Raw genomic sequence first — 25,832 nt, forward strand, 5'->3', positions numbered from 1 at the left:
TTTTAAAAATTAAATTGAAGAATGTTGATTATTTCCTAGAAAACTTCTAGAATTGTAACATTTTATCTTTTGGAGTAGAAAGTGCATGCCATAAGTGATAGGTAAAAATGTGAGCATATTTCAGCATCAGAACTTGGCATTAAAAATAGCCTTACATGGACAATATTTGTACCTCATGTCTGAACTTGAATCAAGTAGTTTTGCAAACCAGCAGGAGCTCCATTGTTTTATGCAGATGTACCATCTTTCTCCCTCCAACTCGAACACCCATCAAAATCAGTGAAAACTATGCATAGAAATTAGGAAGTGCACACAGTGGGAGGGAGAATAGAGACCAGTAGACATTACAGAGGAGGAAAATTGAGGGCCGAAAGTGTAAAATATTTGTGAAGCATCACATTGTCAGTCAAAAGAAAGTGCCAGGAATTGAACACACAAGTTTCTCGTCTCTGGGCCAAGTCCAAGCTAATTCTCCCCCTTAACTGACATTTATGGAGAACAGATGTGGTGCCACTGTAGTGTATGTGAAATTAGTTCTGCTTACTTCTTTTCTGAACACATATGTGTATTACACATGTATATTTAGCTAAAGAAGGACCATATCTTGCCAAGTTCTCATCCAACATATTTTTCTAGTAGCTTAGGGGATGACTAGAAGAACTTGGGAATGAGGCCAAGGGATGATAAATGAGAGGGGTCAGGCCAAAATGGAGGTGGGGAGATGTCATGCTTTTAACACGCATGGTTGATGGCATTGTTCCTGCTCTGCCTTTGTGTTTTCAAATGAGGGTATTGCCAGGGAGACCAATGAACCTGAATTGTATGAAATGTAAAAGATTACAGAAGAGAAACAGCTGCTCAAAGCCAAGTTTGCTTTCAGGGCATGTCTTTCGTGGAGACCACAGGCCTTCAATCTAATGAAGAGTGAGAATAATTTGAACAGTGAGTGAAATCAAACAATTAACAGAGCCACATGGGGCCTGGCGTTACGGTTTAGGGAAGCATCCTGTACTTAGGGTTAGCAATTCACAAAATGATACGTATGCATCCCACGCCTCATTTGTGTAGGCTTGTGTCTTGTGTCCTAACGCTGGCGTGGGTATAGGAGGGGAAAACTCATGTTGAGAATCCATCTCAAATTCATCCACAGTAAATGGCACTTAGATACCATTGGCAGATTGAAGCTGTGGGTAATCTAAAGAATGTTTGTCATGTTTGCAAGGAATTTCTGACCTCCTAGCATTTGCACAGGCTGTTCCCTCTGGAAAGAAAACTTGTGCATTCAACCTACATTGGCAAACCCTTGGTTCCTTTCAGATGCTGCTCTGGACATTTCTCCTAGAAAGCCTTCTCTGGGCCCCACACCGGGTCAAGGGTCCTGTCCTTGTCTGTATGTAGCTCTTACTGTACTTACTGCAGTTCTTGTTGATGTCCTTGAAGACAGGAATGACTGTAACCTGACATGCTGGCAGTTTTGGTGGCCTCCAAACCTGGACGTCTTCAGATTTGCTGGAGCTCAGGGTCAAGGGGAGGAGGGGGGGAAAAATGAAAGTTATTTGAAGGGGTCAGATTATGGAGGATCTCAAAAAACTCACATAAGGACTTTGGTTATCGTCCAAACATCTACTCAGTGTAAAGCAGAGCTCATCAACATCCTAAAGCATGTAGTAATTTAGCCGAAGCAGAAATAAAAAAAAACAAAATCAAGTGATTAAAAATATATTTCATGGCAGATATCAGAAACTCATGGGGCCCCATTTAGTTCTACTGGCACTTTATCTTTCCAGGCATATGCTCTGACATTTTATGGGACAGGAGCCAGCTGTTGTTCCTTCTCATAAAATGGACCCTTCGGTGCTTGAGAGATGGAGACTGTGGTGCTGAGGTGTGTACTCGCTCTGCAGAGCAACCTGTCCTGTCATTTTGTTCTTCTCTGCGTGTTCCGGGAGCAGAGGACTCCGAGGCAGGGGGCACCGTTTCCCTTAAGGGATCTCTCGGCCTCGCCCCTGCCAGCACCTTCTTCTGGACTCAACCATCTGCACTCGGGGGCTCACTTCGCTGAATGCTGACAACTCTCCCTGTTCTCGGACAATATGAAAAATTGCAACTGAAAGGTTGTCCTTCTCTGCTTTAGGTTCGCCTATAAGAGTCACCATATGATTACCTTCTGGAAACTTTGTCATGGTTCTGTTTTAAAGAACAAAGACTTTTCTTTGTTTCTCTGACTTCTGGAATTCTCAGCCGGGTGTATCTCTTTTGTTTATAGCAATCTCAAATGGTAGGCAGTGCCACTTTGGTTTTAATTTTCGTAGGCCTTGTCATCTGGTCGGGTAGGTTTTGTAGGCAGCCAATTATGGCCAGCTCTATAATTTCCTTCTTGCTACTGTGGCTTAGGACCATTGAATTAGCCATAAATCTTAGCATGCCCTTTAGATGACAACGTAAAACAACAGTACAGTTGGTGGGAACAATAGCCCATAAAGGGTAAGTAATACTGGAACCCTGCTGGCCTTGACATTCTGACAGAGCAGGATACCCTGAGGAAGCCCCAGTGGAGCCAACCTTTATTGGCCCGTGGACGGGAAAAGAATGGGAGAATGGCAAAGTCTGGAGGAGCCATTTCATACATGACAAGATACATTAGGGAGGAATAAATAAAGTCACTCTTGGCTTCAACTTGCAAAGTGACAGTCGAGATCACTTCATCTACGGCAAGTGTAGGGTGGAACTTACGCTTCGTTCTTTGATGATTTTGAAGAGAAGATAAAGTACCATATATGTAAATTAAAAAAAGCAGTTTGATCATCACATCTTGTAGAGCGTGAAGGCCAACTTGAGACTAACATACATAGTATTTTGAAAAAGGTTATTCTATAAAGTCTGCTTAACTTTGAACTTTAAGATAACTTTTAAATTAGCTTTGACTTCAAAAATATTTAAATGGGAGAACACATAAAATAGAGGTGGATAAAGATCCTTCTATGCATTTTATTGAACTAATTTTTTTCCCCACTTAAGAGTCTTAGGAGAATAATTAATTTTTTTGGCACCATTGTTACACACTATGTATAATCGATTCAATACTGTGTCAAATTGAGGTCCCAGTAGTAAGGGGAATACGTCTGTCTGCCTGTAGGTTAAACTTCCGTCAGTGGACTTAGGCACCGAAGTGGATCATGTCCCTTGTGTTAGTTTCTTGTGACCGCTGTAACAAATTGTCACAAACGTAACAGGAATTTATTCTCTCACAGTTCTGGAGGCCAGAAGTCTGAAAGTGGGGCATTGGCAGAGCCAGTGGGGAGGACTCTTTCCTCGCCTCTCCAGCTGGTGGTGGCTCCTGGCATTCCTTAGCTTGCGGCAGCGTAACTAACCTCCGTCTTTGATCATATGACCTTTTCCCTCTGCCTGTCTGGGTCCTTTTCTGACTCTTGCAAGGACATTTTCCCTGGGTTTAGGGTTAACCCTAATCTGGTATGATTTCATCTTGTTCCTTAACTAATGATGTCTGCAGAGATCCCATTTCCAAGTAAGGGTACAGTATGAGGTTCTGGGTGGGAAAGAATTTTGAGGGTGATAGTGTTCAGCCCATCATAATAATCATGAGTTAAATCTGTCAAAAGGTAAATTAGAATCATTTGGCCTGCTCTAGACTTACAGGACTCTAGGTCGTTGCCTAATAAATGTTTATCCCGTCACACTTGAGGGGTTCTCGGGATAAGGAGGAAAATCAACGTTGGAGTGCAAATATTAAAAACATTAGAAAGTAATAGATACCTCACATTTCTAAAATTAGACCAGAACTTATTCATAAAGAGATCACATTCACCTATTTTTCTTTTCTATTGACTTTTTGGTGGATCCTCATGTGAATTCTTTAATTCTGATCTTACCAAAAATTTGGAGCAGATATCTGAGGTCTTTTTCTGTACTAAAGTAGATATAGTAGAAGAATGACCCGGTGCAGATTTGAGCTTATACTTATGTCTGACTATCTGAATGTCTTTCAACACAATTATCAGAGTAGATATAGCTATTTCTACAGTTCTTAAATACTATATTTTATTCATTAATACAGTTGGAATAGCACACTAGTATTTTCTAACGTTGATATTTAAAAAGAATTTTGTAATTCTTTCTTTCTTTTTTTTTTGTAATTCTTTCTTATAAGTGTGCTACACAATGTACAAAGTCATGAGTATATTTTCTAAGGATGGATGTTGGTAATTTCAAATTGCCCCGTAGTTTGTTGGTGCAGTCTGTGTGCGTCATCGAGACCCTTATGAAGTCAAGAACGTGTGATCTGAGAGTTTCCTTTCTTACTCATTTTTATCTCTTCACTTACCTGTTGTTCTCAGTTGGTTCCATTGAATTAGAACTGATCCACATGGGTGGTCTTGAGATAATTGAGAATTGTGCAGTTAACGAAACAGAACATCGTTTTCAGTTCTATTCTGGTGAATTGTAGTAGACTGTGTGCGAATGTGTGTAAGGATAGGTCATTGTCTATACTGTATTTCTCACAGTGTCAGAATATTTCTCAGACATCAGAACTGAATACATTAATTATTCCTAGATACTGAGTTTAGGTACAGGCCTGTACCTAAAATAAATGTCCGTATTTCTATAAAACTGTCAAACTCCTTTGCTCCCTATCTATGAATGGAAGGGGTGGTGAGCTCTGCGTGCCTCGTGTACATTCTGGTATCCTCTACAGTGCTGAGCATAAGACCTTTGTGACAAATGTACATTCTTTCAATACTTGATGAATGAAAATCAGAAACGTCATTTTAGACAGAGCAAGCACACACAGACATCAATGGGTAGTGATGACCTTGAAATCTCCAAGAAAAGGAGCCTCTCATTCAGTCTCCTAAATTTAAGCAGTGAGGAAAAAAGTCAGTGGTTGGCTCAGAGCTCTGTTTTAGGCATACGATTACCAGGACTTGCATCCAGTTGCAGGACAGCATATTGGACTCCCAGAAAAAGCACCTATTGTCTGCAAGTGGGCGATTTCTGGTCCCGGGTGCACTTTCTCTTGACGTTTTCTTGGGGGGAGAAAGACCACTGCAGAGGCCGGGCCCCCACTCCTGCTATGGGTCTTGGAGGGCAGCTCTGCTGTGCTGAGGACTTCAGCACCTTGCATCCTCCCCCCATCCCAGCAGTCCTCCCCGGTGCAGCCCAAGGGGGTCTACTTGGGGCAGCCAGCTCTGTGAGGCCAGGTGCCAACCGGGCTCCATCCCAGTGGCGAGAACTTTGTGTTTAGGAGCTGGGTCCTAGGTCGCCAGGGCACATCCGGAGGCTGGGGAGGCTGTGGTGTGGCACGGAGGGGCCCGAATCCAGGCGGCCTATCTCCCCGCCGGTGCCAGAGAGCCTAGGGAAGACCCAGTTTGGTATGGTGGGTGTGCTGTCAGAAGCCCTGGTCAGGGAGTTAGACCAGGGGGCAGCGACCGTTCTGATCCTTCTCTTTAGTAGCAGTGATTGCTCTAGACTTCGGGTTTGGGTCCTGAAGGCCAGAGCCTGCGGCTAAGGGAGGTAGAGTCTGCGTTTCTGCGATGCTACATTTGCCTTGTGACAGGCCCTGGGTTGCCTCACAAGAGGTGGATCCACCACCTGGAAGGAGGAGCTGATTCCTGCTTCACGGTGGAGTTCCTCGTGTAACAGAAACAGGGACACACCTCACTCAAATTGTGTTTTCTCTGCAGCGGGCCTGCTTGCCTGACCTGACGGCAGGATGTAGACGCCGCCGTCGGTGGCCGATCGGCACTGGAAGGGGGTCCAGAGCAGCCACCTCTTTGCCCCACTTGGCTCCCTTTGACCCCCTTTGTCTCTGGATCCCTTGGCTGCCGGTGTCCCAGCTGCAGGAGGGGAGCCTCCGCGCTTGGTTACGTGGCCCCTGCTGGCGCTGAGCCTGGGCTGTTCACACCCCTGCGGGCCTCGGCCCACTCTGAGCCCACTCAGGCGCGCTCTTCTTTCCGGTTTTATCATCAGTGTATTGGAAGATCATAGGCAGTAAGGACCACCGAAAGTCGGACTCTCTAGACACTGTGATGCTAAGAGGCAAACAGGCTCTAACCTCACCATTTCTAATAGTATAGGAGCTTGGCTTTATTTAGTAACATGTTTCCTTCATTACAACATTTATTTGTAATTTTTTAAACTTTTTTTTTTTAATATTTTACTTATTTATGAGAGATGGAGACGGAGACAGACAGGGAGAAACCCAAGCAGACTCCCCCGCCTGAGCGGAGAGCCTGATGCAGGCTCCATCCTGGGACTCGAGGATCATGACCTGAGCTGAAGGCAGACGCTTACCCGACTGAGCCACCCGGGGCCCCACGACATTTTATTTTTATATAGTGAGTATCCCTCACTTTTCAAAAGATCGCATTAGGCCACTTTGCTTTTATGAAAGATCTACATTGGTACCTGTTTTCGTTAACTGAAAGAAACCTGAAGAGGATTTTTTGCTTTTATGAAAAAGGCTCAGAGTGAAAGCAGCGCTCAGCACTGGTTCCCCGGGGAGCCCTGACGGAGGCAGCAAGCGCCCCGGTGGCAGTGAATGTGGCCCTGCTCCCCTGGGAATTAGGCTCAGCCGCCAGCTGCCAATTGTGTGTGCGAGCATCTGGGCTCTGCCTCCGCTGATTTTGTGCATCCCTTCGCAGGAGGTCTCCTAAGGTGTCAGAAGAGCTTAAGACAGGTTATACTTTTTGAATCTGGCAACACTCAAAACATTCTCTGCCTTTCCTTCTTTGCTTCCTGTCATTTTGGTTTATGAGGGCCTTCCCTGGAGGACTCTACCCCCGGAGAGGGGCAGAAACCAGCGTTAGGCCAATGCCAGGTAAGCCACGTGGTTTCATCTTGTGCGCTCGATGTGGATATCATTGTCATTAAAATAACGTATTAATTGAATTTAACATTGTTTTTTTTTTTTTTTTTTTTTTTTTTTTTTTTTTTTAATTTATTTGTGATAGTCACAGAGAGAGAGAATGAGGCAGAGACACAGGCAGAGGGAGAAGCAGGCTCCATGCACCGGGAGCCCGACGCGGGATTCGATCCCGGGTCTCCAGGATCGCGCCCTGGGCCAAAGGCAGGCGCCAAACCGCTGCGCCACCCAGGGATCCCGAATTTAACATTGTTGTGTTTGTAAATGTTCTTTGGGACTTTGTACCAGTTCGGGATAAGGGGGAAATGTTGAAGATGGGGCCTCGTAGTGACCCTGAGAGTGGGTTGGTGACTGCAGCAGTCACTGCCGAGATAGATAACATCGGCGTGTGGACAAAGGGCAAATGCAAATCGAGAGAGAGAGAGAGAGAGAGAGAGAGAGAGAAAACCAATCACAGGAAGGAAGAAATATTTATGCAGAAATATTTAGAAATCAGAGGACTATGTTATATTGAAATAAACTTGTATCTTAACATCAAGAAAATTTAAAATAATGTGACAAATTTCCTTGTGATCCATACACAGTCACATTACTAAGCTCATATAACAGAGTTAAGCAAAAATACCTAAAGACCTGGAAAAGACCATCTAATCGCAGGTTATCTGCGATCAAATCCCTGTCCGCTCATGATCCCGCATAATTCAGGAAAGACTTATTCCCTACCACATACAACAGCTGGAAAGGGTGATACAGATTAAGGAAATCATTGCAGACCCCAGAAGATTTACACTTTGAAGATAAAATGAGCAAAAAATACCTCAAGTACTAAGCGGAGCATCATAAGCACACAAGACACGCAAATACAATCTTCCTTAACTTCCAAGTAAGATTAAGTCAGTTCTGGTTAGGGATCAAAAAGGACTTCATGATGGGCCATAGCTCCCCTCACCACCACCACGTTCAGACACAGATAAGTAATTATTGCCGAGAAACATACGGAAACATATATAACCTCACTAATAACCAAAGGAATATGAGTTAAATGCAGTGGGAAGAATTTGTTTTAAATTCCCAAGTTTATCTCTCCCTCTCTCAGGCTTGTGGCTCAATAAGGCCCACCTTGGCCACCTATAGAAGATCGGAGCCCACATCACTCTCTTTTCCCTGCCTCGACTTACTTTCTTCATAATCCTAACACAGTAGGGAATTGTCCCTACACAGACCACGTATTACATCCTACACTACATGTACACTATATGTATTTTAAATATATAGTATTTTACATGATTTATATTGAATACAAAATAAATACAATTTTGAATAAAATACAATTTTGTTTGTTCCACAGATAAAACATGTAAACCAGGAAATGACAAATGTCGACCTCATCTGTGAAATGTGAGCTTGAGAAAGGGAAGGAGTCCGGTGTACTCCTGTTCACTGCCGTATCCTCAGCTCCCAGAGCAAACCTAGTAGAAGGTAGGTGCTTAATAAATTTCTGGAATGAACGAAAAAAACAAATGGCTTAAAGCAAGTCTTCCATTTTTTCCGTCCACACGGAGAGCCAAGAGATCATAAGATCTCCAGATTAGAAATCCAATTAGTGGGGAATGGATTCGTGCTTAGGTCTCTGGCATTTTCTAAGCCCTAATTCTCAGAACAAGAGCACGGAGGGTTCTTGGGCAGTGAGAAGTAATAAAATGATCCTTGCTTCTCTCTCAGTATTCCTCCTTAAGCACATGTCACCTCAGAAACCTTACAGTGAGGAAGCGCTGCCCGCAGAAGGGGTTCAGGCCTTCCCAGTGCCCCCAAGACCCCAGTGCAGCCGGGAAAGCCTCCACCCCTGACAACAATAGGATACCTTGCCCAACAGCAAACCGGCTACGGTTAACAAGGCCCGAGCGTGAGCCCGCAGACAGCTAGTGGGAGTGACTTGGCCTGAAGTTTTAAATCGTTTTGTGACATTTAACCAATGTCAATATTTTTCGTTTTAGAAATTCCTTTTTGGGGAATGCGTACTTGTCAGTAGCCTGAGACGGCAGTGTGTGAAGTGGTTATAGGCATAGACTTTGTAGGTCAGAGCAGTCGAGGCCACACCCTGCCTTCTGCACGCACCCGTTGGCGTTGGGCAAGTGACCTACCCCCCTCTAGGCTGTTCCTGCCTCACGTATGGAATGGGCCTCACGAGAGTGAGGGCTCAGGGAGGTAATGCAGGTATTTAACACCGTGACTGGCACGGAGGAAGCAGTGAGTAAATGATGGCAAGTATGATTGTTAGACATGCACAGAGAGATTAATTTCAGCATTATTTGTCGTTGTGGAAAATTAGAATCAAACTGAATATCAAGAAATAGGGAACAGGGTAAATACCTTTTGTCATTCATGCTATGCACAACTATAGAGCAGTTAATAAGAATATATATATGTTTAAAAGATTTTATTTATTTATTCATGAGAGATGCAGAGAGAGAGGCAGAGACAGAGGCAGAGGGAGAAGCAGGCTCCATGCAGGGAGCCCGATGCGGGACTCGATCCCCGGACCACAGGGTCATGACCTGAGCCAAAGGCAGATGCTCAACTGCTGAGCCACCCAGTGCCCCTAATTATTTTAAAAATCCTTTTGTATTTTCCAAATTTTAGGCGCTAGGTATATATTAATTTTGATAAAAGAAAAATATGAATAGGTCAAAGTAATAAAAAAAAAAGCCTTTTTAAAGGAGGTGGTGTGGAGAGACTGATAGGAATGAACATGGAAAACCAGAAAAGTTGGGAATCCCAGGTGTGTCTGGCCAATCAGAGGAGTCTTGTGTGACTCAAGCAGCGTGTAAGTAGAGGCAAAGTGGCTTTGAGTTTCTAGATCAAGTTTATGCACAAACAGTTGAGTTGGCAAATATTTTCAAGGAGAAGAGTACATTTCTCTGAGATTCATCCGACAGGATAAAGACATACTACTTTCACTTTGTCTGTCCTGGGTTTGAGGTGTCAGGATGACATAGATAACATTTATAAGGAAAGTGGAACTATGGGGATGGTAGCTTTTGCTAAAGAGGAACAACCGAAGCTACTGTGGAGATGCAGTGAGTGAGTACAATCTCTCCGAATGAAGGAGAAATGCAGTCTTGGTGAAAACATCAGCATTTAGGGGAAATGAAAAGGAAAATGAATCAGAGAAGGAAACCCAAAAATGTCTTTCGCGGGAGCAAGAAAGATACTGTATTCCAGAAAATAAGGAAAACCTAATATGCTGTTGAGAGGCCAAGGAGGGCAAAGAGTGAGAAAAGGTAATTGGACTTGGTGCTAAGGATTTATCCACAATTTCAGAAAATCGGTGGCAGGAGAAGCCAGATTGTGAACTGTGAAGAGTGTGTGGATGTGAATCAAGGTTAGGAGGAGACTACTTTCAAGAGGTTTGATGATTGGGAAGGTGATTTCTATGGTGAAGGGATGAGGGTGTGAGGTACAGGGAAATAAATCAGCAGTAAAGAAGCGTATGAGGGAGAGAGGCAGAAAGGGCTGGAACAAATCCCAGGGATGTTCAGAGTGGGGCCAAAAGTGAATAGCGTGAGTGAACTTCGGCAACGAGGAGAGGTATTACCTCTTCCCCCTCTGATGGCAAAGCCAACAAGAGGATCTCTGATACCCAGTGGGGATTTATAGACACGGCGCGAGATGGGGAAAGCCAGGGAGCTTGTTTCCTTGGGTCTCCGTTGTACTGCTCACAGAGGCAATGAGGTCCCCTGCCTAGGATCAAAGATAACGGATGGGATTGGCTACCGAAGGATAGCAAAGGGCGTGTGAAAATCACGTGGGAGGAGGATGGACATCGTTCCACCCAGGGAGACGACACGGTGTCTAGGTAGCAGCGTGCCCATGTGATCTTGGAGCACTTGGGTTTTTCCCATTGAGGTTTGTCAGTGTCTCTGGCAGTTTTTAGGGGCCTGGGACCATGATCAAGAAATGAGATTAATAGGCAGCATGGGGGCGCCTGGGGGCTCAGTGCTTGAGCATCTGCCTTCGGCCCAGGTCATGACCCTGGGGTCCTGGGATCGAGTCTCACATTAGGCTCCCTGCATGGAGCCTGCTTCCCCCTCTGCCTGGGTCTCTGCTTCTCTCTGTGTCTCTCATCAATCAATAAATAAAATCTTTAAAAAAATAGGCAACATGCATGTAGTGACCTGCAGTTTATAAAGTGCATTTACACATGTTTTCTCACGTAACGTAAACTGGTAGTTAGATTTCAATCAAGACTGGCACTGTGCGAAGTGGGAAATTTCCTGTCCTGCTAGCGATTTTAAATTGTTTCCCCCAAATGCACAGAGAAGCCAATGAAATGATGCCAGGGATGAGGAGACTAGGGATCATGATGAGATTAAAGGGCATATTCTGTAGCAACAGCAGGAAGCGTGGGAAGTTAAGATTTTGTGGTCACAGAGAATTGCATTTTGTTTTATGACATATATTACAGAAAAAAATCTCCCAAACTTATAGCTGGCTAACTCAAAGGAAAAAAAAAAGACTTCTTTCATTGATTTCTGCAGATATTTTATCATATAATAAATTTGTATGATTAGATTTATATTTAGGCTCTGAAATATTAAAATGTAAAATAAAATGTTAAAATTTTTCTTTTATATAATAACCTAATATTTCTGGCTTCTCTTTGATCAAACAAATCTATAGCTATATCTTTATTTGAATACATCTATGTCTATAGTTATGTCTGTCTGTATCTCTATCTATATACCTATTTTTAATTGATTGATCTTACATTAAACCTATTAACATTACATTAAACATTAACTTAGCTGATTTTTTATTGTCTATAGCATTCATATCCAGAAATAAAGTGTGCATTCTTTACTTCTCCAAATAAAAAAGAAAAATCCCTTAATATTTCAAATCATATGACTCATATTTGATGTGTGTTTTCTTAAAAATCTGGATATCTTATTCTTGGAATAATTCTAATAAATTGTTTTATTTTCTTTTAAAAATATTTTATTTATTTATTTGAGAGAGAGAGAGCGTGAAGGGGAGGGAGGAGCAGAAGAACAGAGAGAACCGGACTCCCCACTGAGCAGGGAGCCCAACATGGGGCTCAATCCCAGAACTCTGAGATCATGACCTGAGCCAAAGGCAGATGGTTAACCAGCTGAGCCACCGAGGTGCCCCTCTAATAATTTGTTTTAGTTGATTTGGGAGGTTTTACAGATAAAATTATAATTAAAAATGATTGCTTTTCTTTCCGTATTTACAGTATTTCTGTTCATTTTCTTTTATAACCAGAACTTTCATTTGTTCATTGATTGCAAAACCAGAATTTTAAACACATGATTAATAAATTTAAGCTTCTATTTTTATTTAAAGGAAACACCTTTAAGATGCCATTTCAATATTTAACGTAGGTATTCTCTATCATGTTACTGAACATGGGGAATGATGTATTGGAATTTATCAGATAACTTTTCTGGCATAGTCCAGTATTTTTAGGAAGATTCTTCTAGCCAAGAAAAGCCCACAAGACCACCTGAGAGGAAAAACCTGAGTGACCTAGGCCTGCGTTTGTAGATCTGCCTCCTGACTATCAGTCTGCTGGCCCTTACTCGGTTTCCACCATCCATCTCATCAACAGTGATTCTCATGTTCTCTTTCCTCTTGGTACCAACTTTCTTGAGCACAATCTGCTATTGGCCGTTATCCCAGCTCTAATCAGCTGCCTTTATTCCCAGACTCTGCTGCCATTGTTTCCTCTTGCCTCCCCGCACTCAGAGACAAACACAGGCCAGCGACCTCTTCTCAAGGGCTCCTGGAACCCTCATGCCGGTCTTCTGCTCTCTGGGGCTTCTTGACAGGTCCTGGGCATGTCTCAGTCTGTTCCTAAATCTCTTCAGCATCTGCTAAATTTATTATATACATTTTTTCTTGTTGCACTAAAATGCTACCTAAAACTGCTTCTTCCTATTGGGAAATTTTTGCATCTCTGAGATAACCACACTTAGTTATAGTGGGTTATTTTATATCGTATAATTAAATTCTGTATATTAGTTCATCATTTTAAAAATAGATTTTTCACACCTATGTTCATAAGTGAGATAGAGTGTTTTGGCATTAAACAGATTTGAGTGTGAAAGACCACATTTGTTTTGTGAAATAAATTAAGTAATTTCAGACTTTTTTTTTTTTTTCTAGGCTTCTAAGTGGGAATTACAAGGAAATCATCAATTTGAAAGCCTGAATGAAAGATTTTTCTACAGGGCTTGTCAGGTTTAATTGACTTCCTTCCCCAACTGTGGTTGGGAGCAGTTCTTGGATGACTTTTTCACTTTGTCAGTGAAATAGTTTTTTGTAAGGTTTCCAGCTTAATTCTGGAGAGTTCATATTAAATTTTGCTAGAAATTTATCATTCTCATTTTGATTTCCCAATTTATTATATTTGTATTCATATTCTTTAAATTTTAAACCACAATTTTTTTAGAACTTTAGTTGAATTGCCTATTAAATAGTAAGAGAATGTAAATTAAAAAATTATTTTTAATAAAAATTTTTAACTGCATTTATTGTATTTACATTCAGTGTTTTCATTTTTTTCTCAATTCTGGATTTTTCTTCAATTTAGTTACTTTATTAGGAAATATTTTTAAACATTTACAGATATCTTTCTTTTAATTTACAAATTGATATATTGTAGTCAATGTATTAAAAGTAAGAATTAATATACCCATATTTATAAAGATTTTATTTACTTATTAGGGCACACACGTGCATGCATGCACCTATGAGTGAGGGGTGGGTAGAGAGAGAGGAAGAAGCAGACTTCCCACTTAGCAGGGAGCCCAACAGTGGGCTCAGTCCCAGGATTTCAGGATCTTGACCTGAGCTGAAAGCAGACACTTGACAGACTAAGCCACCCAGGTGCCCCAATATACCCATGTATTATATTTAGTTAACTTTTTTTGTGGTTTAGCGGTTGGTTATATCATGAATATAGATATACACTTGAAAATAAAATGTATATTGTATATATATTACAATAATATAAATAAAACTATAAGGTGTTCTTTTATAAATATATAGAGTATATATTTAATAAAGTATAAAATAAAGTAGCATTCATAATAACACCACACATTTTCTTCTTTGATGAGAATTGTTTAAAAATTGTATAAAATGTTATCAGACTTCGTGGGGTGAGGGACAAAAACCTGTAGCGGTACTGCAAATGGTGAACATGTCAATGTGCGAAGGCTCACGTTTTCTGCATCCTAACTATCAGTAATAAAATAGCAAATATCCACGAACCACACACTGGAAAAAAGGCTGAATTTTCTTTCTCTTCTATGGAAATGGTAGTAAAAAACTTTGCTATACTGGAAGGGTTCTCTGTCAAAGAAGTTCATCCATGAACACCTCCAACAAAGAAAGCTTTGGACCTAGATGGCTTCAATGGTAAATTTTACCAAACTAAAAGAAGAAATAATATCATTCATACACAATCTCTTCTAGAAAACACAAAATTCAACTTATTTAATGAGCTTAGCATTACCCTGATTCCAAAACCAAAGATATTACAAAAAAAAAAGATATTACAAAAAAAAAAAAAGCTAAAGATCGTTACCTGTTATGATCACAGATGCAAACATCTTTAGCAAAATGCTAGCAAATCGAATTCAATAGTATACAATATAATGCAGCATGACTGATGGGTTTATACTGAGAATGCAGGACTAGTTAAACATTAAAGAAATCAATGACTATAATTTACATCAACAAACTAAAGAAGAGAAATCATATAATCAGAAGAGCATTTAACAAAATTTGACATCCGTTCATGAAAAACCTCTCAGCAAACTAGGAATAGCAAGGAACTTCCTCAATCTGACGAAGGGCCTTGTTATAGGAAGAGGAAATTTGGATACATAGAGAAAAAGCCGTGAGAGGACACAATGACAAGGCAGCTATGTGCAAGCCAAGGAAAGAGGCCTCAGAAGTCAGACCTCGGACACTGTGTTCTTGGACTTCTACCCTTCGGAGCTGTGAGAAATACCCTCCTCTGGCTCGTGTCATCTAGACTGTGGTACTGTGTTACGGCAGCCTGAGCAAACTAATACAGGCATTCACACACACACACACACACACACACACACACACACACAAAAACCAACAACCCCAAAACAAAAAAACCAAACAACAAACACAACAGCTAACGTCAGACTTAATGGTGAAAGATTGAATTACTAAAATTGAGAACAAAGCAAGGATGCCCTCTTTCATTGCTACTGTTCAAAATCATAGTGAAAGTCCTAGGCAGAGCAATAATGTAAGAAAAATCAATTAAGTAGTATATAAATTAGGAAGGGAGAAATGATACTCTCCTTATTTATACACTCCAGAATTATGTACATATTCCTAAGGAATCTGTAGAAAAGCCCTCATGACTAACAAGTGAGTTTAGAAAGGTCACAGGATACATGGTAAATGTACAAAAAAAATTATATTTCTATATATTAGCAATAATAATTGAAAACTGAATGAGAATGGTACCAAAAAACCTCCAAAAATATAATGCCAAAAAATAAAATCCTTTGGTATAAATCTATCAAAATACATACAGAATCTGTATGCTGGAAAAACCACTAAAGACTGATAGAAAAAATTTTAAAAAGATGCAAATATATAGAAAGAAATCTATGTTTCTGGATTGAAGATCCAGTATTGTTAACCTCTCAAATTTCCTCAAGTGATCTATAGATCTAATGCACTTCCAATCAGAATCTGAAATAATGTTTCTTATGTACCTAGTAGCAAAGTGATTCCAAAACTTATATGGGAAGGAAAAAGAACTAGAACAGCCAAAAGAGCTTTGAATGTGAAGAAAAATACTAGGAAAACTCAATTTTAAGACTTATTATAAAGTTACAGAAATCAAGAGTGTGTGGTACTAGGGTAGCACGTAGACACCTAGGATAGGCACATTGGTCAACAGACCAGAATGGAGAGTCCAGAAACAGAACCCCACTGATATGGTCAAGGGCTTTTAACAAAAGTGCAAAAGCAATTCGATGGAGAAGAGAGTCTTTTCAAGTGCTAAGATAATTAAGCATCCATGGGCAAAAAGACAAAAGCAAAAACAGAAAAACACAACACACACAATAACAAACCCCCAACAGACCTGTGCCTTGCACTCTATACAAAAATTAACCTCAAACAGATCATAGACTTAAAGATGAAATCTCAAATTGTTAAGTTTTTAGGAGAAGACACGGGGGAAAGTCTCTGTGATCTTGGATTATTTAGAGCTCTTAGAATTAATTATTTGGTGTCTTTGCGATGACAGAAGCACAATTAAAAAATGCATAAGTCGGGGATCCCTGGGTGGCTCAGCGGTTTAGCGCCTGCCTTCGGCCCAGGGCGTGATCCTGGAGTCCCGGGATCGAGTCCCACATCAGGCTCCCGGCATGGAGCCTGTTTCTCCCTCCTCCTGTGTCTCTGCCTCTCTCTCTCTCTATGTCTATCATGAATAAATAAACAAATCTTAAAAAAAAATGCATAAGTCAAACTTCATCAAAATTAAAGATTTCTTTGCAAAAGTTGCTTCCAAGAAAATGAAAAGACAAACCAAAGACAGGGTGAAAATATTTCAAATCTCATAAAGATGTAGTGAGTTTACATGAAAGCTCTTAAAAGTAATACTAAAAAAGCAGACGCTCAATTAAAAATGGGTAAAAGATCAGATTAGACACTTCACCAAAGAGCACACGCAGCTGACAGATAAATGCATAAAAAGGCCAGTCATTAGACAAACGCAGATTAAAATGGTAAAACAGCGCTACATACATATTAGGATGGGAAAAACAAACAGATGAACAAAAACCCCAGACAAGTGCTGGCGAGAAAATACAAGTGGAGCTCCCATATGCTGCCCGTGGAAATGCAAAAGGAGGGACAGACACTTCAGAAAATAATTGCGAAGTCCTGTGAGCGGTCAACACACACCTACTACACAACCTGGAAACTATGCCCCAGTATTACACTCAGAAGAGATAGCGTGTGTTCCCACAAAAAACCTTACAGGTATTTTATTGATAATTCTCCCCGCTGGAAATAACCCAAATGTTCTTCAAAGGGGGAATTCATAAACACGTAGGGCACTTGCACACGTTGCGATGCCATCCAGCAATAGGAAGGAGAAAACTCCTGCCGGATGCAGCGCCACGGGGGAGCCTCTAATGCGTTCAGTCGAATGGAAGTAGCAGGCCTCCAAGACACCAATTCCAATTCCAATTTCTGGAAAACGTAGAGTCATGGGAAGAGAGAGATGGGTTAGTGGTTTTGAGGGGCTGGTCATGGAGGGCATTCCTGGGGGACAATGGAACTATTCTGTGCCTGGGTTTTGTAGTGTCGAACTCAGAACTAATCCAGTTAATGTACGTACATGTTACGGTATGTGAATTAAAATGGATTAAATCAAAACAAAAAAATCATCTATGAAGAGATGATCAAGAATAACAGATATTTTAAGAAAGAATAGCAGATATAAAAGAGAAGTATTATAGAGATGTTAAGTAATTAGTAGAGTTGGGTTTTTTTTGGGGGGGGTATTTTTAAAATGATTTTGGTGTTATTTTTTAAAATTTGTTACGCTACGATGTTCTTTTTTTCCACAAAAAGAAATTTGGGTCAATTTATTCTTGTTTAAAAAAAAAAAGATTGATCTACAGTGTGACACTTAATATTAACTTGTGATCCTTAAAAAAAACATTGTCAAACATTTTGAATTCTTTGAATATCCTAATTCAATTTTACTTTTTAATTTTTTCCTGTGAAAACCCTCATAATCGAAGTATTTTCATTTCCCAGAACTCGATCCCGTCACCTGGGATTACGCCCTGAGCCAAAGGTAGATGCTCAACCGCCGAGCCACTCAGGCATCCCCAGCTATACTCTTTTATGACTTAATTTTAACACAAAAAGTTTAATAATGATATTTGTTAACATTTCTCCTCCTATCAATCTTCTCATCCTGCAGAGGTTCAATTGTCATTATATATCTGTGGTATAATAGTGTCTTCACATGTGTGTTCTTTTTTTGTTTTGTTTTTAAAGATTTTTATTTATTTATTTATTTATTTATTTATTTATTTATTTATTTATTTATGAGACAGAGAGAGAGGGGCAGAGACCCAGGCAGAGGGAGAGGCAGGCTCCGTGCCGGGAACTGGCTGTGGGACTCGTTCCCCAGACCCAGGGTCCACACCCTGAGCCCAAGGCAGTGGCTCAAGGCTGAGCCCCCAGGAGCCTCTTCACCTGTGTGTTCTTTCTTAAATGCAATCATTAGTCCTCTGGAATGCACATTCATGATTTTTATAAAAAGTTATTTAGTATTTTCCAGGGTTTTGCTAAACCTGAAAATATCTTTTCGTTGTGCAAACAGATGAATGATAGTTTGTCTATATTCAGTCAATGTGGGTGATACGTTATCCCATATGAACAAATATGATTTTGTGCTTGAAACTGATATGAATTTGTTTTTTATTTAAATTCCTTATTTCTTCTAACATGCCTGATTTCCATGCTCTTCGTACTCAGTGATCTTATTACTCCACCAGCGGTTGGTTTTATCTCATTCATTTGGATTTATTTGGGAATCTTTATTATTATTATTATTATTATTTTTTTTTTTGGGTGGAATCTTTATTATTTATTGGCAATGTGACTGTGGCATAGTTGGGTCCCGGGCTGCGGGGGTCCTCAGCAGTGCCTCAAGGTCCAGGCGAGGGACCTGTCCAGGCAAGCAGTGGCCAGAGCCAGGGGTGTGCGCACAGTGTGTCTGCGGGCGGTGCAGGTGCCCGTGTGGGTGCAGACCCCAGGTAGGCAGCAGGGGGCCCGGGGCCATGGGCAGAGCCAGGGGTGTGCGCACAGTGTGTCTGCGGGGACGGTGCGGGGCCCCGGGGGGGCGCAGACCCCAGGCGGGTGGCGGCCCGGGCAGGACGCATGGGCGGGGCCGACGGTGGGCTCCCCGCAGCGCAGGTGTCTCCGCGTCCGCATGGCCCTGCCCTCGGGGTCTGGGGGGCACCGGGGTCAGCGAGGGCAGCTGGCTGATCGGGGTCGGGGGGAGGCTGGGCGTGTCCAGGGGCGTCCCCACTGTCGCAGGTCCCCGGAGGGAGGCGATGGCGTGGGGGGGCGCAGCCTGTGCAGGTGGGGGGGGCGCTGAGTGGGCTGTGGGGGGGTCGTGGGCTGCTGCAGGGATCCCCGCCGTGTCCCGCGCTAGTGGGGTGCTGGGCCTGGGCTGACCCCGGGCTCCAGCAGGGCTGTGGCAGGCCCTCGAAGTCCCCGGTGACCCAGGGCAGGGCCGTCGAGGTCCCCAGTGGCCCCGGGCAGGGCCGTCCAGGTCCCCGGTGACCCAGGGCAGGGCCGTCGAGGTCCCCAGTGGCCCAGGGCAGGGCCGTCCAGGTCCCCGGTGACCCAGGGCAGGGCCGACGAGGTCCCCGGTGACCCAGGGGCAGGTCATCGAGGTCCCCAGGGGCCCAGGTCGTGCCGCTGGCCGAGCCCGCAGGTGTCTGCAGTGGCTGCACTGCCCGCGGGGTCGTTGGTTGGGGCGGGTCCGGATTTGTCCTTGGAGGGGGCACGGGACCCCCATCACTCCTGCTGAGCGGCTGCTCCGAGAAACCCCTGCTCTTCTTCCTGATTTCTAGCCGCCTCGACGCCTGGGCTCTGCCAGGAGCTGAGCAAGGCCTCAGCAGGCCCTTCACGCGGTGCCAGGACCGCTGCGGAAGCCCCTCGCTCGGTCCTCTCTTCTTTTCCAAGTGCGGGCTGCTTTCCTGGCTGGGAAGTTCCAGCTCTGAGCAAGTTGGGGTGGGGGTCAAGTTGGTGTGGAGTCAAGTTGGGGTGGAGGTCAAGTTGGGGTGGGGCAAGTTGGGGTGGGGGTCAAGTTGGGGTGGGAGTAAGTTGGGGTGGGGCAAGTTGGGGTGGGGCAAGTTAGGGTGGGGGTAAGTTGGGGTGGGGCAAGTTGGGGTGGGGGTCAAGTTGGGGCGGGAGTAAGTTGGGGTGGGGCAAGTTGGGGTGGGGGTAAGTTAGGGTGGGGCAAGCTAGGGTGGGGGTCAAGTTGGGGTGGGGGTAAGCTGGGGTGGGGCAAGTTAGGGTGGGGGTCAAGTTGGGGTGGGGCAAGTTGGGGTGGAGGTCAAGTTGGGGTGGGGGTAAGTTGGGGTGGGGCAAGCGAGGGTGGGGGTCAAGTTGGGGTGGGGGTAAGCTGGGGTGGGGCAAGTTAGGGTGGAGGTCAAGTTGGGGTGGGGGTAAGTTGGGGTGGGGGTCAAGTTGGGGTGGGGCAAGTTGGGGTGGGGAGCAGGATGAATCAGGCCAAGGGAAGCTGTTTCCCTTCTCTTCTTGTTTGGTTGTTGTCAGGCTTCTTGCTTCAATGAGCTGCGTAAGTTTCTTTTTTCTATGTTATTCATGAGAGACGCAGGGAGAGGCAGAGACACAGGAGCGGGAGACGCAGGCTCCATGCGGGACTTGATCCGGGGACCCCAGGGTCGGGCCTGGGCTGAAGGCAGCCTCTCAACCCCTGAGCCCCGGGCCCGCAGCTGCAGTTTGTCCCCCACCTGCCGGGCCCCCCCAGGCCTGGTTTTGCCCGCGGGGAGCTCTCTGTTCGTCTGTGGGGAGAGCGATGTCCCCACATCCCGCTTGATGGGAGATGTCCCGCTGTCTCCCCCTTCCCCACATCACAGACTGTATAAATCCAGTCTTTTGTCACCTGAAATTCCTATTATTTTTATTGCTTTTATTCCTAGGATTTTTATGGCTGAGGAATACTTACCTAGGTCCATGCTTAGTTTTGGTCAATGATATATATCTGAATATAATTTGTTCATCTTTTTAGTGATGGATATTTTCTTACTGAAATTATTTTACATGGATTTTTTGTCACTGCTACTCCTTCAGCCATCACTGCTAAAGCTGCAAAATCATTTATATTACATTTATTGATTTTTCTTGTGACTGTAAAGTCAAATATTAATTATGATTCTGAGCCATAAAATAGCGACGATTTCAAGGCTTGATGATCTGCTGACACTTCATAAAGGGCCAGAGGCTCGCACGCTTTTGCGAAGTGGCGCTTCTGTGTGTCGTTTGTCTGTTTTCTTGCCCTTGCTTTCCAGGTGCCCGTTAGTGAGTCCTTCCTCTTCTCTAAATAATGCATTCCTTCGGATATTGTGAGTTTCGTTTGTTAGGAACCAAGAACAAGTTAACCCAATTTATTATAAAAACGCCTAAAGTGAGAGTGATGGCTTCTGAGCGGGAACCCGAAGGCCTCTTCTCAAAGTGATGAGCACCGAGTGGTATTTGGCGCCGTCGGGCCGGAGCCTTATTTTCTTATGTACTATTATTGGCTTCTCTTTATTTTTATTTTTATTTAAAAAAAATTTTTTTTTTTAAATTTATTTATGATAGTCACAGAGAGAGAGAGAGAGAGAGAGAGGCAGAGACATAGGCAGTGGGAGAAGCAGGCTCCATGCACCAGGAGCTGACGTGGGATTCGATCCCGGGTCTCCAGGATCACGCCCTGAGCCAAAGGCAGGCGCCAAACCGCTGCGCCACCCAGGGATCCCTTGGCTCCTCTTTAGATGTTTGGGACCTCACGTACGTATAATGTTAGCTAGTATTTTTTCTTTCTTTTTTTTTTATAAATTTATTTTTTATTGGTGTTCAATTTGCCAACATATAGAATAACACCCAGTGCTCATCCCATCAAGTGCCCCCCTCAGTGCCCGTCACCCAGTCATCCCCATCCCCCCCCACCTCCCCTTCCACCGCCCCTAGTTCGTTTCCCAGAGTTAGGAGTCTCTCATGTTCTGTCTCCCTTTCTGATATTCCCCCCGCCTAAAAAAAAAAAAAAAAAATATATATATATATATATATATATATATATATATATATATATATATAGTATTTTTTCAAATGTGTCCTCTCAGGCCTCTCTGTGACCCCTCGGTTGATTTCACTACACAAAAAGACAAATCTCCCTCGACAGAGAGGCTGCATCTTCCATCTCACCTCTTGAAAACTGAAGGGATAAGGAATGTCGCATTTACTGCTAATTCCTCCTGACAGTCTGACTCAACTCTTGGAGAGGAGCATCTCCCAGGGAGCAGGGCTCTGTGCCTCAGGAAATGTGCCGGGACTTCTGCAAGGTCGCCTCTCGTATCCACGTGACTCAGCTGCGTGTTTGTCATCTTCTGGATGAACAGCACAAGTTCCGCCACTTAGAATTGAAGAAGTTTTGTGTAAGGCCCGAAAGGAACTGATAGTGAATCACCAACTGATTTTTTAAGGGGAAAAAAAGAGTGAAAGACAGTCAAGGTCACTTAGGAAAGATTCCGGTGCCGTCCAGAGTATCACAGAAGGTTTCTGCTAAGGGAGCACCTTCCTCTGCAGGCCTTTCCACCCCCCTGGGCTGCGTTTAGCATATGAAAAAGGTCCAGTTGCAAAAGAAGACACCAGTTGTTCTAGTAACTACTAGTTAGTAGTAGTAGAGGTCTTCAGGGATCAATGATGTGGTTTGTCTAAGACAAAATGAAAAGAAAAATATTAATGAATGAATATATTAATAAAGGAAAGATGACAGCCGGCTGTGCATCTTATATACCTTATCAGACCTAGTGTCATTAATCTCAAAAATTCGAAGGAATGGAAGGTGGGTAAGGGAAAAGAAGAGTGACAAGACCACTAGCTCAGCTAAGAGATTGGGGATGGTGAGAAAACACTAAGACACAAATGAAGTCGAGAACAGGAACTAATAGTCAAGAGATCCTCTTATAGGAACCAAGGACGATGAAAAGATTTGAACTGTTTGTATCAAATATATTATTAGCAAATTGATTTAACGTGACATTTATGGATATGAGTTTTGGAAGCAGATAAAGTGGTATTTTAATCATAGATCTACGTATGGGGCACCTGGGTCGCTCAGTAGTTGAGCATCTGCCTTTGGCTCAGGTTGTGATCCCAGAGTCCTGGGATCGAGTCCCACATCGGGCTCCCCGCATGGAGCCTGCCTCTCCCTCTGCCTGGGTCTCTGCCTCTCTCTGTGTCTCTCATGAATAAATAAATAAATAAAATCTTTAAAAAAAATCATAGACCTACAACTTATAAGTTTTGTTATGTTAGGGTATTAGGGGTGTTGGGAGAATTAAATGGCATCTTTTTTTTTTTTTATATCTGTGAGGATTTAAAAAAATCTGTACACAGAAAATTCCATCATAAGTACCATAAACATTAAGGAAAATTTTATATAACAAGAATATTGGAGACTGGATCATTCCAGGGTTAATTCAGTGGCTTAACAGAATTATCAAATTCTCTGCTCTGCCATTCTCATCTTTTTGACTTATTTTCATAAACTGTCACTATAGTCCTAAGAGGCTACTGCAGATTTAAGAGTGAAATAAAGGTAAAATAATGTCCAAATAAGGGAATAGTTAGTTCTTACTAAGCTCTTATTATCAGTGAGGAATATCTTTTCCAGAATCCCCGCAGCAGATCCCCTTTGATCTTATTGGTTAGGACTGTGTCAAATGCCACTTCCTGGCTGGGAGGACAAGAGGTTGCTTCAGTGAGCTGTGACCTGTCGCGACATTGCTCCTGTGCTTGGAGCGGAGTCAAGCACCATAAGCGCAGGGTGATGGTGGGACACTATTTCAAACGGGTCCTGTTCCTGTGGAAGCAAGTGACTGTCGGATAGGCAGCCAAGTGCGTCCGTCAGAGTATATGACACCTTACTATATGATACGCTACTATGTGATGCTCTACTAAAATGCCTGGCATAATCAATGTGAAATAATTACTAGAAATTATTAGGACTTCGGAAAACATTTAAATGAATGTTTATTGCATTAAGAACATTCAACTCTGCTGTAGAGAATAAGAGAAATCAATCAGGAAGATAAATGAAAGTCACTATTGATAATAAGTAAGGAAGTCAATTCTGAGGCATAACTAGACGTAGAATAAGCCAAAAGAGTTAATAAAGAGAGCATTTATATATGAGACATACATACAATAAAAGGGGGAAGAACCCCCCAAAATTACTGAACATTCGTGACTTTCAGGTGATAGCACCACTGGGCATCCATTGGTGGCACCCATTCTGATCCTGTGTATCCTTTCCCAAAACAAACACATCGAAGCTATGGCTGCTCAGCGAGTTATTGGTGAGTTAGAGTTGTGGCAAGTACTTGTTTCTGATAGAAAAAGACTGTATTTATTCCAGACATCTTTCATCTGCCAAGCTCTGTTACTCAGTCTCAATGTTGGTATTTATAACCTTGCTGGCTGCTGAGGGGGGTTGGGGGGTAAGAAGGAGAGGCAGTGAGGAGCGTACATACACATTGCCTAGTGAAACACTCAGGTAGTGTGGTCCTTCTACACCATTTGTACCCTGTCGTGTGTGTGTGTGTGTGTGTGTGTGTGTGTTTATGTTTTATTGAGGTATAATTGACATACAACATATCAGTCTCAAGTGTACAACATAACAATTCAGTATTTGTATATATTATAAAATGATCACCACAGTAGGTCTAGTTAACATCTGGTCCTGAGTGTTTTAACGTATCCCATATCTTTCTCTTGGTTCTCACTATTTGTTTTAAATTTATTCAATAAGCTGTGATTTGAGTGTTTTAATTTGGCCAATGACTCTTTCTGGAACAGTTTGCCTAGTAGTAATAAACTCAAAGGCTACCACAACATCATGGTAATTGCCTGTTGACACAATAAGTCTATATGGAGACCAGGAGGGGTGGAGAGTCAGTAGGAATCACTTTCTTCAGGTTCAACATTTTATACCTTGGAGGATATGTAGCGGTGGACGGATTTTGAAATTTATGCCTACCTGTGTCAAAACATAAATCGTATGATCGTAATTCTAACTAATACTTCATTTTTTTTTTCACTGACATCAGTTCATTGTGAGTACAGAAAGGAGATAACTTTATGTTACTTATTTTTAAAAATATTTCATTTAAATTCAGTTTGCTTAGAAATAGTATAACACACAGAGCTCATCCCCCCAAGAGAGGAGAACACTTTAAAAAAACTAAAGTGATAGTGTTTTGAGGTTTAAAAACTTTTTTAGTTACAATTCATATGCTGATTCTATTCCTTTTATACAGAGGGTATTACTTTCTGGTCAGGGCACTCTTTGATGATTTATTATTTTTTTCTGATTCTTTTATAGAAGGCTTTTAGCCTATAAAATCAAAACTGCTTATGTGCTTCATGTTTAAATTATGGGAACTTCAGAGAAAGAAGTCTGCTTGGTATATTCTGGTCAGGATGGCTCAGTGATTTCGTGTTTTTCTCCAAGTACATAGCAATTATAGATAAATTATAAAAGAGTTTGTCAAAAACTAGATAAATCTTACTGTGGACCAATGATGGAAGGGGCTGACCTATAGGGATTTAGATCCACAAGCATGTAATAGTAACTTTGAGTTCTATTCCTGCATTGCAAATGGCACTAACAGGTTCTTGGGGACAGTGATGAGAGCTTTGCACACTGTTGGGATTTGGCCAATAAGAGGGTGTTAAGATACCTTCAAAGATCATTGTGATCGGGACTGAATGAATGAAAATACCCATATGCTCTGTGTCTAGATTTGATATATCACTGCCGCACAGGTGACCCAAAATACTTTTACAAGACCTGGTACTAAAAAGACAGCCCTTGGGCTGGGTAGGAGAAGCATAGAGGAAACAAAAATAACATCAACGTAAATGAAATTCTCTGAGTCACAATAAATCTATTAATATAATTTTAAAAATGTATGAGGAAACCCAATATTAAGCAAGATAAAAACGCCGTAGTTTTTGTTTAAGCAAGTAAGCAAAATATACAGTCAATACATAGATTCATTCTAGATAACATTAATTTTAAGGAACATTTTTTACAATAAGT

The 25,832-nt window shown here is 42.4% G+C and overlaps 1 long non-coding RNA gene across 1 annotated transcript in view; it reads left to right on the forward strand.

Annotated features, from left to right (window-relative positions):
• LOC140602271 (uncharacterized) overlaps positions 1–13,421 on the forward strand; it is a 53,071-nt gene extending 39,650 nt beyond the window's left edge. Inside the window, exons 2-3 of the long non-coding RNA XR_012005245.1 lie at positions 8,232–8,362; positions 13,073–13,421. This is a non-coding gene — a long non-coding RNA (uncharacterized lncRNA). The remainder of the gene's footprint in view (positions 1–8,231; positions 8,363–13,072) is intronic.
• Positions 13,422–25,832: the final 12,411 nt, after the last annotated feature.

This window comes from Canis lupus, chromosome 13 (genome assembly GCF_048164855.1).
Source record: "Canis lupus baileyi chromosome 13, mCanLup2.hap1, whole genome shotgun sequence".
Lineage (NCBI taxonomy): Eukaryota > Metazoa > Chordata > Mammalia > Carnivora > Canidae > Canis > Canis lupus.